This window comes from Ornithorhynchus anatinus, chromosome 4 (assembly GCF_004115215.2).
Source record: "Ornithorhynchus anatinus isolate Pmale09 chromosome 4, mOrnAna1.pri.v4, whole genome shotgun sequence".
In the NCBI taxonomy this organism is placed as follows: Eukaryota; Metazoa; Chordata; class Mammalia; order Monotremata; family Ornithorhynchidae; genus Ornithorhynchus; species Ornithorhynchus anatinus.
This window is the reverse complement of record NC_041731.1, coordinates 10,755,284-10,771,381: the sequence shown is the minus strand read 5'-3', so window position 1 is coordinate 10,771,381 and position 16,098 is coordinate 10,755,284. Positions and strand designations below refer to the sequence as shown.

The following is a 16,098-nucleotide window of genomic DNA, read 5'->3' as shown; positions in this document are numbered from 1 at the left end:
CAGTAGACAAGGGCTCTAATCCCAGCTCTGACACTTGCCTGCTGTGTAACCTTGGACAAATTACCCACCTCTTCTATGCTTGTTTCTTTATCCGTAAAAATGGAGATTCGATGCCTGTGAACCCCATGTGGGGCATGAACTGTGTTGGACCTGATTATTTTGGGCTTAGTACAGTGCTTGGCACATAGTATGTGTCTGCCGGTCCCAACGGAAATGACCGTGGAAAGATTCGCCGTTACGGGTACCATCATTTCCTGGTGTCACAAAACAGAATCCTCTCATAAAGGAATTCATTTATACTCTAGTATCTGGTCTTGACTCCCAAAAGACAATTAGAGATGATCAGAGGATTTCTATCCTCCAGGGCAGTAGCAGGGAATTAAGGGGGTGCTTATGGAACTTTAATTGAGATAACTTAAGAGACGGGGCACAAAATAAAATAAGAAACACCTAAAGCTATAGAAAGGGTTTTTCCATTTCTGTTGGGAGCCGATTAGCTTATACCCGGGTTAGAGTTTCAGCTTGGGTCTTGAAATGCTTTCCCTTCAGCCTTTTCTGACACTCCGTCCCTCCTTCAAAATTCACTTAAAGGCCCACTACTCTACAGAGCTTTCTTTGACTCCAGACAGGCTAAACAATCTAGTTACCCCATAGCATTTATTCAAATCTTCACATGTCATGCTACAGTAGTACGTTCCTGTCATGTTTCAGGCTTTTGCACGCCTCCGTCATTGACGTTTTGTGGGTTCTTGAAAGATACAGCCATGCACATTGGCTAAAAAGGCTGGACCGGTGTGAATTAGTGAAAAATCTAAAGTGCATTTTTTAATACACAGGTCTTTTTTTACAGCATTTTAGGGCTTTTGCTCCCCCTCAGTCTGTGGTTGCCGAAGCATCTCTGCTCGAGGCTTAGTTTCCTGGTGTGTGTACTAGTCTTTCTCATGTGTTTCTGTCTTTTTAAATTTGCTTAGGGCAATTGGAGATTGAGAAATTGCCTCCCAAAGCCTTTGGTCTCTTCCTGCCGTTTCTCGGAAATCCTGCCACTTGTAACTTAACTGCCACTTGTTAATCCCACTCAAAGTCCAAAGCATCCTTCTTTAGATCACAGCTGGCCTTTCTTCAGCAGCAGACCAAAGGATAAAAAGAGAAGGCCGGGGATCAAATGATCGGGAATTTTGGATGAGCCAAGTTAACGACGCTTCACCCTGTTCGACTGTAACACTTTGAAGATGGAAACTGGGTCTTGCTCTTCTGCAGCACCCTTAGTGCCAAGTATTCTGCACACGGAGCTCACGACATAGATCTATCCCTCTCTTTATCGCTGAATTGTACTTTCCAAGCGCTTAGTACAGTGCTCTGCACACAGCGAGTGCTCAATAAACACAGCTGAGTGAATGAATGAATGAATGAATAACATGATTGTGGCCATTTCCCCATGTGCTGTGCCCATGCCTGTCTAGTTACCTGTTGATCCCTCCACCTCAGCAAGAACCAGCCTCAGGGATGAAAGAGTGTTCATTAGAGCGATCCAAACCATTATCGCTATAACAGTGAACTTTGCTCAAGTTCTCCGTGTTGTCAATCAGTGATATTTATTGAGCCCTTACAGCGTGCAAAGCCCTGGGCTTAGAGCTTGGGAGAATACAATTCTGTTGGCAGACACGACCCCGGCCCTTACGGTCCTTACAGTTTTCCGGATTGGACAAGAGGCTCATCCCTTTTTGAGGATAGGAGACTCCTTCCAAAGAGATAATAATAGTAATAATATTAATAGTATTTTAGCATTTATGATGTTCCAAGCATTAAGAGCTGGGGTAGATACAAGATAATCAGGTCGGACACAATCCCGGCCCCACATGGGACTCACTGTCTAAAGTAGTCTGTGCCTCAGCTTCCTCATATATGTAAAAATGGGGACCCCTTGCAGTATTATCCATTCCTTCAATCGTATTTATTGAGCGCTTACCGTGTGCAGAGCACCGAACTGAGCACTCGAGAGAGTACAATACAATGATAGATTTCGTGGCTCAGTGGAAAGAGCACGGGCTTTGGAGTCAGAGGTCATGGGTTCGAATCGCGGCTCGGCCACTTGTCCGCTGTGTGACTTTGGGCAAGTCGCTTCACTTCTCTGTGCCTCAGTTCCCTCATCTGTAAAATGGGGATTAAGACTGTGAGCCCCACGTGGGACAACCCGCTTCCCCTGTGTCTACCCCAGCGCTTAGAACAGTGCTCGGCACATAGTAAGCGCTTAACAAATACCAACATATAGATTTCCTGTCCACAAGGAGCTTACACTCTAGGGAGACGACCACGGCAACAGCTCTCTTCTGGAAGGATGTAGTGGAGTTTTTAGTTTGATCAATCAAGTCACGGCGTTCGAGCACTTACTCTGTGCGAAGCACCGCTCTCTATTGAGCACTCGAGAGAATACAATAGATCTAGTTGAACTTGCATTTTGGAGTAATGGGACAAGGTCGCTCATTTTAAAACAGTCAACACAAAGTATGCGTGAAGACCTGGGTGGCTGAATGTAAACCTCTATAATTCATTCATTCAATAGTATTTACTGAGCGCTTACTCTGTGCAGAGCACTGTATTAAGCGCTTGGAATATACAAAGCGGTAACAGATAGAGACGGTCCCTGCCCTTTGACGGGCTTACGGTCTATAGCAACAATAACGATAGTGGGAGAGGACAGACTTGACTGAATCGCCGCTCCAAGCATCAAATAATAAACAACAAAAGTCTTGACCAGAAGGGGAAGTACAGAAAACTAGGGCGGTATTTCCGATTCCATTTTGAATACCGAGTATTTGAAGCGAGATGAAAATCCGCTACACTTAGAGGTTGAGCGTAGAAGATGAAATGGGGAAGGCCGATCGTTAGCGGAAACCCCTTCTTGAAAAAGGCCATTCGTCGGGACCTGCGAAAACACACCGTTTCTCCTGACGCCAGATTAGAGGAACAAAGACGCCAGAAATGAACGTGACCCAAGGAAGGGAGCGAACCCCAAGGACTAATAATAACAAAAATGACCGTCCTGCGATTCAGGCAATAGAAAAGCAGGGGCCTAACGGGTTTGTCCGGCGGGAGAGCTGAGCATCGAGCATACCGTGACCCTTCTTGGTTACGCCTGTGCCCGTAGCTTTCTAAAATGAAGAAGCGTGAATTTCCAACCGTAGAGCTACGGCTAGATCGCAATCCCCGAGCTGGAGCACGAATGGAAGCCGAATATCAACGAAGGCACCGGGGGGGCTGAGCGGGGAGGTCACCATCGTGGTGGGGCAACGCATCAGGGGTCCGTGAGTTAACGATAACGGTAACGGTGGTATCTGTCGAGGGCCTACCATGTGCCAAGCCCTGTACTAAGCGTTGAGATGCACAGAAGCAAACTGAAGTCCAGCTCCTCTTCCTCCCCAACCCATGCCAGGATCGGGGCAACCTTCGAAATGCATTTATGTCCGTTAACGGCTGTCTCCCTCCCGTCCCCGGTCCCTCGTGGGAAGGTGACTGTTTACGGTCGGAGGGGACTCTCCCGAGCGCTTAGCGCAGTGCTCTGCGGCCGAGGGAGGGCTCCGTAAAAGACGACTGAGCGAATGGTTTCGGCCACCCGTTTTGGGAGGTGTGTGAGGGGTGGCTTTTTCCCGGAGCTGCCTCCTCTTTGATGTCCAGGGCGAGGGGAGGAGCGTGGAGGAGGGATGGAGGGGGAGGATGGGCTGGAGGGTCCCGGGGATGGGGCGGGACACACACACACAGTCACACACACAGTCTCGCACACACAGACACACACACACACACACACACCCGTCCGTCACATTAATGTAGAGCGGGGGGCGTGTGTCTCCGCTCCCACACTGAGCGCTGCACGGGCGAAGGGCGAGCAGGAGGAAGGAGCGCCGGAGAGCCAGGGCTGCGGTTGGCAAAGTTGGGTCGGGGCGGCCGGAGGGAGGAGGGAGGGAGGGAGGGGATGCACGGGGCATGCCGCACGGTGCGCGACACATTCCTTCCTTCAACAGTATTTATTGAGCGCTGGCTATGTGCGGGGCACTGGCCCAAGCGCTTGGAACGGACGGATCTGGGGCACGATCCGGGAGGCTGCCAGGTGCAGGCTGCACGATCCGCGGTGCCGCGCGGGGTCGGTTGCCCGACACATGGTGCCGCACGATCCAGGCTGCTGCACGCCACATGACGCTGCACGGTGCATGCTGCACGGTGCATGCTGCACGGTCCGGGACGCTGCACGGTGCACGCTGCACGGTCCGGGATGCTGCACGCTGCATGCCGCTGCACGATCCATGCCGCTGCCCGGGCTCGGCTCCAGCGCGGACAGAGGGGCAGGCCGCTAAGAGGAGCTCGGCTGTCCCTCCTCTTTAGGAGCCCGGGGGTCTTCCGGGCGGCGGCGGCGGCGGCGGCGGCAGCAGGAGGAGGAGGAGCGGGAGGCGCGCGTTGCGGCCGTCGGGGAGGCGTGGTGTCCCCGGCGGCGGCCCGTAGCGCGGCGGGCGGGCGGGCGGCCCGGGGGGGGGGGGGGGCGGGGCGATGGGCGAGGCCATGTCCAAGAGGCTGAAGCTGCAGCTGGGCGGGGAGGCGGCCATGGAGGAGCGGGCCTTCCCCAACCCCTTCCCGGACTACGAGGCCGCCGCCCTGGCCGACGCCGACTCCGACTCCGCCGCCGCTGCCGCCGCCGCCGCCGCCGAGCCCCCCGCCCATCGCCCCCCCGCCGGCTCCCTGGGCCTCCCTTTCCTGGCACAGCGGAAGGTCAGTCTGGGGCCCCGCCCCCCCCGCCCGTCACGCCCGTCACGCCACCGTCGCCTAGCAACGCGGGCCCCGCCCCCCCAGCCCCGCCTCTCGGCCATTCATTCGTTCGCTCGGTGGCACCGGGGCCCTCCCTTTAGCCATTCATTCACTCGGGGGCGCCAGGCCCCCTATTCATTCATTCATTCGCTCGGTGGCGCCGGGGCCCTTCCTCTAGTCATTCATTCATTCACTCAGTGGCACCAGGCCCCCTATTCATTCATTCATTCGCTCGGTAGCGCCACACCCCCCCGTCATTCATTCATTCACTGGGGGCGCCAGGCCCCCTATTCATTCATTCATTCGCTCGGTAGCGCCACACCCCCCCGTCATTCATTCATTCACTCGGGGGCGCCAGGCCCCCTATTCATTCATTCATTCGCTCCGTGGCGCCAGGGCCCTCCCTCTAGTCATTCATTCACTCAGTGGTGCCAGGCCCCCATTCATTCATTCACTCAGTGACGCCAGCCCCCCCCCCCAGTCATTCATTCATTCGCTCCGTGGCGCCAGGGCCCTCCCTCTAGTCATTCATTCACTCAGTGGTGCCAGGCCCCCTATTCATTCATTCACTCAGTGGCGCCAGCCCCCCCCCCCCAGTCATTCATTCATTCGCTCAGTGGCGCCAGACCCTCCCCAGTCATTCTTTCACTCAGTGGCACCAGGGCCCCCTCCATTCATTCATTCGCTCAGTGGCACCAGACCCCCCCCAGTCATTCATTCATTCGCTCAGTGGCACTAAGCCCCCCCCACTCATTCATTCATTCGCTCAGTGGCGCCAGCCCCCTCTAGTCATTCATTCGCTCAGTGGCACCAGGCACCCCCCCCCATTCATTCATTCACCCAGTGGCACCAGTCCCCTCCTTCATTCATTCATTCACTCAGTGGCACCAGCCTCCCCCTGCCTTCATTCATTCATTCAGTGGCACCAGTCCCCTCCTTCATTCATTCGTTCGCTCAGTGGCACCAGCCTCCCCCTGCCTTCATTCATTCATTCAGTGGCACCAGGGCCCCCCCCAGTCATTCAGTCAGTCACTCAATGGCGCCAGCCCACCCCCCATTCATTCATTCATTCAGTGGTAATAATAATAATGTTGGTATTTGTTAAACGCTTATTATATGCAGAGCACTGTTCTGAGCGCTGGGGGAGACACAGGGTCATCAGATTGTCCCACGGCAGGCTCACAGTCTTCATCCCATTTTACAGATGAGGGGACTGAGGCCCAGAGAAGTTAATAATATTGGTATTTGTTAAGTGCTTACTATGTGCAGAGCACTGTTCTAAGCGCAGGGGGAGACACAGGGTCATCAGGTGGTCCCATGTGAGGCTCACAGTTAATTCCCATTTTACAGATGTGGTCTCTGAGGCACAGAGAAGTGAAGTGACTTGCCCACAGTCAAACAGCTGACAAGTGGCCGAGCTGGGATTCAAACCCATGACCTCTGACTCCCAAGCCCGGGCTCTTTTCACTGAGATTTACTGAGCGCTCACTGTGTGCAGAGCGCTGTACTAGGCGCTTTGAATGTACAACTGGACAACAGAGAAAGACCATCGCTACCCCATGATGGGCTTATGATCTAAACGGGGTAGATAGACAGCAAAGCAGAACAAAAGAAAAACGAGCCACATTCATTCATTCATTCAGTAGTATTTATTAGGCACTCACTGTGTGCAGAGCGCTGTACGAAGCGCTCGGAATGTACCATTTGGCAACAGATAAAGACCATCCCTGCCCCACGACAGGCTCACGGTCTAAATGGGGGAGACAGACGGCAAAGCAAAACATAACAAAAGAAAGACAAGACAGCACTCATTCATTCATTCAATAGTATTTATTGAGCGCTTACTGTGTGCAGAGCGCTGTACTAGGCGCTTCGAATGTATAATTGGGCAACAGAGAGAGACCGTCCCCGCCCCGTGATGGGCTCACGGTCTAAATGGGGGAGACAGACGGCAAAGCAAAACACAACAAAAGAAAAACAAGACAACATTCATTCATTCATTCAGCAGTATTTACCGAGCACTCCGTGTGTGCAGAGCGCTGTACGAAGCGCTTGGAGTGTACAGTTTGGCAACAGATAGAGACCATCCCTGCCCAATGATGGGCTCACAGTCTAAACGGGGGAGACGGACAGGGAAGCGAAACAGAACGAAACAAAAACGAGACAGCGTCATCAAGATAAGTAGAATCGTGGAGATATACACCTCATTAACAAAATGAATAGGGTAATGAATAATGCACAGTGCGGAGGGGAAGGGGGAATGGGGAGGGGAGGAGGAGCAGAGGGAAAGGGGGGGCTCAGTCTGGGAAGGCCTCCTGGAGGAGGTGAGCTCTCAGCAGGGCTTTGAAGAGGGGAAGAGAGTTAAGTTTGGCGGAGGTGAGGAGGGAGGGCGTTCCGGGACCGCGGGAGGACGTGGGCCGGGGTCGACGGCTCCCCGCAGGGTGATGGGCAGCGGCCGGCCTGACCCAGCCCAGATAGCAGTAATAATAACAATAATAATGCCGGCATTTTTCTTACTATGTGCCCAGCACTGTCCTAAGCGCTGGGGGAGACACAAGGTAAGCAGGTCGTCCCACGTGGCGCTCACAGTCTTAACCCTCATTTTACAGGTGAGGTGACCGAGGGACGGGGAAGTGAGTTGGCTCCCCCAAGGTCACACGGCAGACAAGGGAGCTGGGATTAGAACCCGCGCCCTCCCACTCCCAAGCCGGGGCTCTCGCTACTAAGCCACACCGCTTCCGCTTATTCATTCATTCAGTAGTATTTATTGAGCGCTTACTGTGTGCAGAGCACTGTACTAAGCGCTTGGAATGGACAAATCGGTAAGAGATAGAGACAGGCCCTGCCCTTTGACGGGCTCACGGTCTAATCGGGGGAGACGGACAGACGAGAACAATAGCGATAAATAGAATCGAGGGGATGAACATCTCGTTAAAACAATAGCAAATAAATAGAATCAAGGTGATGTACATTTCATTAACAAAATAAATAGGGTAATGAGAATATACACAGTTATTCCGCTTACTATGGGCCAAGCACTGTTCTAAGCCCTGGGGGAGATACAGAGTCATCGGGTTGTCCCACGTGGGGCTCACGGTCTTAATCCCGTTTTACAGATGAGGTCACTGAGGCACAGAGACGTTAGGTGACTTTCCCAAAGTCACAAAGCTGACGAGTGGCGGAGTCGGGATTAGAACCCATGATCTCTGACTTCCACGCCCGTGCGCTTTCCACTAAGCCATGCTGCTAAAGATGATAATAATGATAATAATGTTGGTATTTGTTAAGCGCTTACTATGTGCAGAGCACTGTTCTGAGCGCTGGGGTAGACACAGGGGAAATCAGGTTGTCCCACGTGGGGCTCACAGTCTTCATCCCCATTTTACAGATGAGGTCACTGAGGCGCAGAGAAGTGAAGTGACTCGCCCACAGGCACACAGCGGACAAGTGGCAGAGCCGGGATTCGAACTCATGACCCCTGACTCCAAAGCCCGGGCTCTTTCCACGGAGCCACGCTGCTTCTCCGATAATGATAATAATGATATCCAATAATGATGATGATAACGGTGCTATGTGGCAGGCACTGGACCAAGCACTGGGGTGGCCACAAGCCAATCGGATTAGACGCGGACCCTTATCCCATGTGGGGCTCGTGATAATCATCATAATAAATTATGGTATTTAAGTGCTCACTCTGTGCCAAGCACTGGACTAAGCAGTGAGGTGGGTGCAAGCTGATCGGGTTGGACACAATCCCAGTCCTACGTGGGGCTCTTGATAATAATAGTAATTATGGTATTTGCTAAGTGTTACGATGTGTCATTCATTCAGTCATATTTACTGAGCGCTTACTGTGTGCAGAGCGCTGTACTGAGTGCTTGAATAGAGTCAGGGTGACTGAATAAGCTAAGTAGACACGGGTCACGGTTCCTCTTCCCGGACAGTGAACGGGGTGGAGACGAGCAGATCGGGTCAGACACGGTCCCCGTCCCACGTGGGGCTCACCGTCTCAATCCCCATTTTGCAGAGGAGGTAACTGAGGCACAGTGAAGCGACTGGCCCGAGGTCACACAGCGGGCAAGTGGCGCAGCCGGGATTGGAACCCTCCTGACTTTGTTCTTTGTGGGCAGGGAACTCCGTTGTGTTGGATTGTCCCCTTCCAACATCTTAATACAGCGCTTTCTGCACCCAGCAGGCAATAAATATCCCAATCTTTTGGGAAAAGAAGGTTTTTTCTGCAGCTTCAAAAATACACTTACGCTTAACTTTATTAGCAGGGCCGCTATAAATAGAGGACTGTGGAAAGGGTTTAGATTTTTCACTCCTCGGCCTAGATCCTCAAGGGAAGAGAGTTCGACAGTGGAGATTAGATTCCGTTAGAATCTAATTTTATCTAATCTAATTAGATGCCATTAGAATAAGGGCCTCAAGGTCAAGATGGGCCCCTTCGTTGCTGTTTTTAAGTGCCTAGCCAGTAGTCTGCTGACAGTAGGCATTAAGTAAATACCGATGAAGACGATGGACGGGAAGTGTGATCTGAGGGGCCTACCTGAAGGCATCCGAAGTTCCAGGCATTTTAAAATATTTCAGATGAAATTTACATACATTGGGTCTGTGTCACCGTTAGCCGGAGTGGCCTTCGATTAATCAGAGATACTTACTGAGCACTTACTGGGCCTGGCTTTGCCTTCCCAGGTCTCTGTGAATGCGGGAGCCACTTGGTGGTAGCCACTGAGGAGGAGGAAGGCTGGAAAGTTATAACACCGGGCATAAAGTCGCTGTACTAAGCATTCGGGAGAATATAATACGAAGAGTCATTCATTCATTCAGTAGTATTTATTGAGCGCTTACTATGTGCAGAGCACTGTACTAAGCGCTTGGAATGAACAAGTCGGCAACAGATAGAGACGGTCCCTGCCGTTTGACGGGCTTACGGTCTAATCCGGGGAGACGGACAGACGAGAACGATGGCGATAAACAGAGTCGAGGGGAAGAACATCTCGTAAAAACAATGGCGACTAAATAGAATCGAGGCGATGTACATTTCATTAACAAAATAAATAGGGTGATGAAAATATATACAGTATATGATCCCTGGCCTCAAGGAGCTTACAGTCTAGGAGACTGAGAAGCAGCATGGCCTAGTGGATAGAGCATAGGCCTGGAAGTCAGAAGGATCCGGGTTCTAATCCTAACTCCGCCACTCCTCTGGACTGTACCTCATTACGGGCAGAGCGTGTCTGCTAATTCTGTTCATTCATTCATTCAATAGTATTTATTGAGCGCTTCCTATGTGCAGAGCACTGTACTAAGCGCTTGGAATGGACAAATCGGTAACAGATAGAGACAGTTCCTGCCCTTTGACGGGCTTACGGTCTAATCGGGGGAGACGGACAGACGAGAACAGTGGCAGTAAATAGAGTCGAGGGGAAGAACATCTCATAAAAACAATGGCAAATAGAATCAGGGTGATGTACATCTCATTAAGCAAAATAAATAGGGTGATGAAGATATTTACAGTCGAGCGGACGAGTACAGTGCTGAGGGGGTGGGACGGGAGAGGGGGAGGAGGAGAGGGAAAGGGGGGAGAAGAGGGTTTAGCTGCGGAGAGGGGAAGGGGGGGTAGAGGGAGCAGAGGGAAAAAGGGGGGAGCTCAGTCTGGGAAGGCCTCTTGGAGGAGGTGAGCTTTAAGTAGGGATTTGAAGGGAAGAGAATTAGAACAAGGGCCCAAGGGCTTAGAACAGTGCTTTGCACACAGCGCTCAATAAATACGATGGAATGAATGAAAGTCAGCTCTCAATAAATACCATTGATTGAGACAGACCTTTACTGGACACCTACTATGAATGGAGTCCTAGAGTGATGAGGACTTTAAGTAAAAAAACATGACCCCCTGTTCTCAGGGAGTTTGATGTTTAATGAGGAACTTTCTAGGTGAACAGGATTGCTTGGTCTGGCACATTTCCTAAAACTTGAAAATTTCATTTGAAATATTTTAAAATGCCTGGAACTTAGGCAAAAGCACAGCATCACCGAAACCAAATATAAAACTTGGGCACAGTTACATTTGGGTGTTCTAGCAGGTGACTCATAATCCCTTTGAGATGCAGCATCTGACTATTTTAAGGGAAGAGTTACCTTCAAAATGGCATCCGTCGCTTCTCCCTTTCCTGTATTTTATTTAGTGTCTTGCCCCCAGCCCCCCCGACCTCTCTAGTTTGTAAGCTCCTCGAGGGCAGGGGGTCATGTCTGCTAACCCTGTTGTACTCTCCCAAGTGCCTAGTTCAGTGTTCTGAGTAGAGTAAGCACTCAGTAAATACTGCTGACTGATTGACTTATTCACAAAGTACATAACTTTAAATCTGAAAGTTTTCTCCCGGTGGCCATTACTAATTCAGAACAGGGACATGGAGAGATGCAAGCGACATCGTGGGATAGCATAACCAAGTCCTCCGCACCTGTTGAGTGAAAGCCCATCCGAGGTCCTCTGAAACTAGAGTCAGAGGCGTCAGAGATCGTGGGTTCGAATGCCGACTCTGCCACTTGTCAGCTCTGTGACCGTGGGCAAGTCACTTAACTTCCCTGTGCCTCAGTTACCTCTTCTGTAAAATGGGGATTAACTGTGAGCCTCGCGTGGGACAACCCGATGACCCCGTATCTCCCCCAGCGCTTAGAACAGTGCTCTGCACTTAGTAAGCGCTTAACGAATACCGACATTATTATCGATTAGACTGTAAGCCCGTCGAAGGGCAGGGACTGTCTCTATCTGTTGCCGATTTGTACATTCCAAGCGCTTAGTACAGTGCTCTGCGCATAGTAAGCGCTCGATAAATGCTATTGAACGAATAGAGCCTTTCTCCTGGATTCCCCCATTCGGCTCCTAAACTATTGCCTCGCCCTCCCAGGTCCCTGCGTTTTCGGGTGCCTCTCACAAGCCGCGGAACTTGTCAGCGGGACCTGAGGTGGAGGAGAGCCGGCCGGTTAAAATTGAAATATGAGGCACGTAGGCAACCGGTTCCTTATCCGTAGCAGACAGGGGACAGATCGACTGAAAACCGGACCGTGAAATCAGATAAATGGTCAGCCTGGGTTAACATCTGGCACTGGAATTCTCAGGAATAGAGACAGGCTTGTCTTTGGCCAAATCTCGGTCCCAAGGAATACGTCTTTTTTTCCCCCTATCATCGACTGGCAGTAACGGTAGCCGGAAGTCAACTAAATGTTTGTGGTTTTTATTTTCTTCAAAGAAATGTTTCTGTAGACAGTTCGAGTTTTAGAACCATTACTCGTATTTGAATCCCAGGATCCAGGGAATACTCTATCCTTTTATATGGTGAGTTTTAACAAAGCCTGGTGGAGATGGATATGCTTCCTCTTGGAATTTTGGGACCTAATCCTTAGTTTTTTCCCCACTGGAAAAATGTAAATGTAATTTTCCATTGTGGTGGACCACATTTTTCACTCAAGTCAGAGTTTGTTTTGGAATAAAGACTCTGCTCTTTTTAAAGGTGAATTATGCTTTCTGTGGTAGTAAGTTAAGGTTGTCAACACCTTTGAAATGTGAGGAGTATAGTGCAAACGCATCTACTGCAGATAGAGTTATCTTTGGGTTGTCAAGAGGGTGCTGTCGATGGTGAGATTTTACCCCGGTGTGGAAATGTGGCTTTCAAAGTTCATTGCCATGTGCGAATTAAGTTAGGATGTCTTTGTGTGATCGTCGTTTCTGCCAGAAGATAACTTAGCAAAGAGCAAGAGGGAATGGAAATTACTGGCTGAAGTCCGAAAATTTAAAAGGTTCGTCTGTACTGACCTCACATTCCAGCCAGATGTGGGTGAGTTGGTTTGTTAATAGTGATGCCAGAGGATGCGAATCAAGACTTTCCTGCAATCGGCTTTATTCCGATTATCCTTTTCTTTCCCGTGGACCGTTGGTGGAATACGGTTTAAGCGAAAGCACCAGTAAAATGCATTTTCAGCTTCTAACCAAAATGCCTGCTCTCCGTCTACATTAGTTTTCTGTGACTGGTAATCGTGAGGCGTACTAAGCATTTTGTATGTTCCGAGCACTGTGCAAAATGCCACCAACTCCGGAACGGCCTTTTGTCCCCTGCCGTGATTCTCTACCAGCTACATTTTTGACAACGTTACATTTATATCATTACTAGGGAGGTTATGAAAAGTGACTGGTGAACATATGTAGAAGCGACTTTCACATTTTGGAATGCAGCTCTCTCAGCTGTTAAACGGATGACTAACTGCTTGCAAAATCCGGTCTTTAGCTGAAATTAGACATGATTTGGAAGAAACGGTCCAAATCTCTGACCGTATATCACGGTATCCGAGTCACCTCAGGAGATGTCAGAAGTCGAAGTTGTGGCGTATCGCCACCGTTTAGGTCGACTTCCACCTCCTCCGCCGTCCTTTTCCAAACCTGAAATGCACTTGGGTCGTTTGTTCTTCATTTCAACCCACCTTCAGCCCCGCGCACTTCTACGCATTCCCGTAATTTATTTATTAATAATACTAATGTTGGTATTTGTTAAGCGCTTACTAGGTGCGGAGCACTCTTCTGAGCGCCGGGGGAGATACAGGGTCATCAGGTGGTCCCACGTGAGGCTCACAGTCTTCATCCCCATTTTACAGATGAGATTTACAGAAGGGAAGTGACTTGCCCACAGTCACACAGCTGACAAGTGGCAGAGCCGGGATTCGAATCCGTGACCTCTGACTCCCCAAGCCCGGGCTCTTGCCACTGAGCCACGATTTATTTTAACCCCGTCTCCCCCTCTAGACTGTAAGCTTGTTGAGGGCAGAGAACGCGTCTACCAACTCTGTTGTGCTGTGCTCTCCCAAGTGGTTAGTACGGTGCTCCGCACACAGTAAGCGCTCAATAAACCCATCGAAAGCGGGATGGTCATTGGCTCCAGGCTCCTGCTGTTATTCCCCAAAGACTACCTCCCCCTCTGGCTCCGATCTAGGGTCCCTTCTACTCTTTGCCTCTTTAGGATTCCCTCAGCCATTGTGCCAGAGGAAGAAGAGGACAAAGAATTGCTCTCTTTTATCGTCGCTTTTATGTAAAACAAAGACATAGAGAAAGCCCAAGCAGGATTCCTCCAGGAGATCAATCACTCCATCAGTGGTATTTATTGAGCGCTGTACTAAGTGCTTGGGAGAGTACAATATAGCAGAGTTGGTAGACACAAGGAGTTTACAAGCTGGCAGTCTCTATGTTTTCTCAGGACCCCGGGATTACTTCTACACACTCTCCTGGCTTGGAAACAGTGGCAACTGGATAATATGATCACAGTTTTTTATTGAGGACCTAATTGTGTAGAGCACTATCTTGGGTGTTTCTCTTCCCCTCTTCAAAGCCCTACTTAGGGTTCACCTCCTCCAAGAGGCCTTCCCAGACTGAGCTTCCCTTTTTCCCTCTGCTCTCTCTGCTCCCCTTCTACCCCCCCCTTTCACCTCCCCTCAGCTAAACCCTCTTTTCCCCGCTTTGCCTCCGCTCCTCCCCCTCCCCCTTCCCCTCCCCACTGCACCGTGCTCCTCCGCTCAATTGTATATATTTTTATTACCCTATTTATTTTGTTAATGAGATGTACATCACCTTGATTCTGTTTGTTGCTATTGTTTTAATGAGATGTTCGTCCCCTTGATTCTATTTATTGCCATTGTTCTTGTCTGCCCGTCTCCCCGGATTAGACCGTAAGCCCGTCAATGGGCAGGGACTGTCTCTATCTGTTGCCGATTTGCACTTTCCAAGCGCTTAGTACAATGCTCTGCACATAGTAAGCCCTCAATAATGAATGAATGAATCCGCAGAGACAGTAAGATTTTTATCGGTCCTTTAGCTACCTCTTGCACGTATGCGTTTATATTCAGCCTCGGCGACTGTTAGGCAGGAATATACCGTGCCCTTGATGGCTAAGCAACATCCTCTTTTTCCCAAAGCGAAATCATCCTAATTTAATAGAGGGAGGGACTGACCCGTTCAGGCAAATGCTCTGGTGTGGAAGTAGCCACTTCACGTGGCCGCATGTGAACTGGATGACTCTGTGGGTGAGCGTCTGTGATCGTCTGAGTTTGGGTCAGAGGGTGGATGTGGATAAGGGAGTTAGTGTGCAGGAAAGAAGAATGGTGATGGTGACTCTTTTCCTTTTCTGTCTGTCTCCCCCGTTTAGACCGTGAGCCCGTCATTGGGCAGGGATTGTCTCTAACTGTTGCCAAATTGCACATTCCAAGCGCTTAGTACAGTGCTCTGCACATAGTAAGCGCTCAGTAAATACTATTGAATGAATGACTCACTGTTATGTAAAACAACTTTGTAAATGTTCTGACTCTATTTTGCCCAATATTAAAGGAGCATTATTGTATCATTGGTTCTATCTTATATCAGTGGGCATTCATGAGACAGAGTGTGGTCCAGTGGAGAGCGTACAAACCTGGGAGTCAGTGGACCTGGATCCTACTCCGGGTTCTGCCTCTTGTTTGCTGTGTGGCCTTAGGCAAGTCACTTAACCTCTCTGTGCCTCAGTTCCCTCGTCTGCAGAATGGGGAGTTAAGACTGTGAGGAACTCTGGCCAACCCCGATTATCTTGAGCCCACCTCAGTGCTTACTACCTCGCCTGGTGCTTAGTGAGCACTTAACCAGTACCATTTAAAAAAAAAAGCCAAACAATTTTCGGAGTAATGAATGGGTATGGTCCGTCCCTTGGGATGTTAGAATTGGATTTTACTCTTTATAATTATGACATTCTTGGGGTCAAAGATGATGCAGAAGACAATGAGGCTGCAATGACAGAAGTAAATTCATTCACTTGTATTTCTTGAGTACTTACTGTGTGTAAAGCACTGTACTGAGCGCTTGGGAGTAGAACAACAAACAATCCCTGTCCACCACAAGCTCATAGTCTAGAAGGGGAGGCAGGCCTTAACACACATAAATAAATAAATTACAAAGATATACAGATATATGCATATGTGCTGTGGGGATGGGAGGGATGAAGGAAATAAGTTAGGGCAACGCAGAAGGGAGTGGGAGAAGAGGATGGAGAGCTTAGTCAGGGAAGACTTCTTGGAGGAGGTGAGGAACAGCATGGCATAGTGGATAGAGCAAGGCCTGGGAGTCAGCAGGTCATGGGTTCTAATCCAGGCTTCACCGTTTATCTGCTCTGTGTCCTTGGGCAGGACACTTCCCTTCTCTGTGCCGCAGTTACCTCATCTGTAAAAGAGATGCGAGCCCCACGGGGGACAGGGACTGTGTCCAACTCGATTTGCTTGTATCCACCCCAGCGCTTAGTACAG

At 50.1% G+C, this 16,098-nt stretch overlaps 1 protein-coding gene across 2 annotated transcripts in view; it reads left to right on the top strand.

Annotated features, from left to right (window-relative positions):
• The first annotated feature begins 3,546 nt into the window (after positions 1 to 3,546).
• Positions 3,547 to 16,098, top strand: part of LANCL2 (LanC like 2) — a 54,058-nt gene continuing 41,506 nt past the window's right edge. The window contains exon 1 of one of the 2 annotated variants that reach the window (XM_029062051.2): positions 3,547 to 3,622. The gene's annotated coding sequence lies outside the window, so the exon portion shown is untranslated. Of the gene's footprint in view, positions 3,623 to 3,769; positions 3,925 to 16,098 lie in introns of those variants that run through there. The other variant, XM_029062050.2, reaches the window with a different exon arrangement.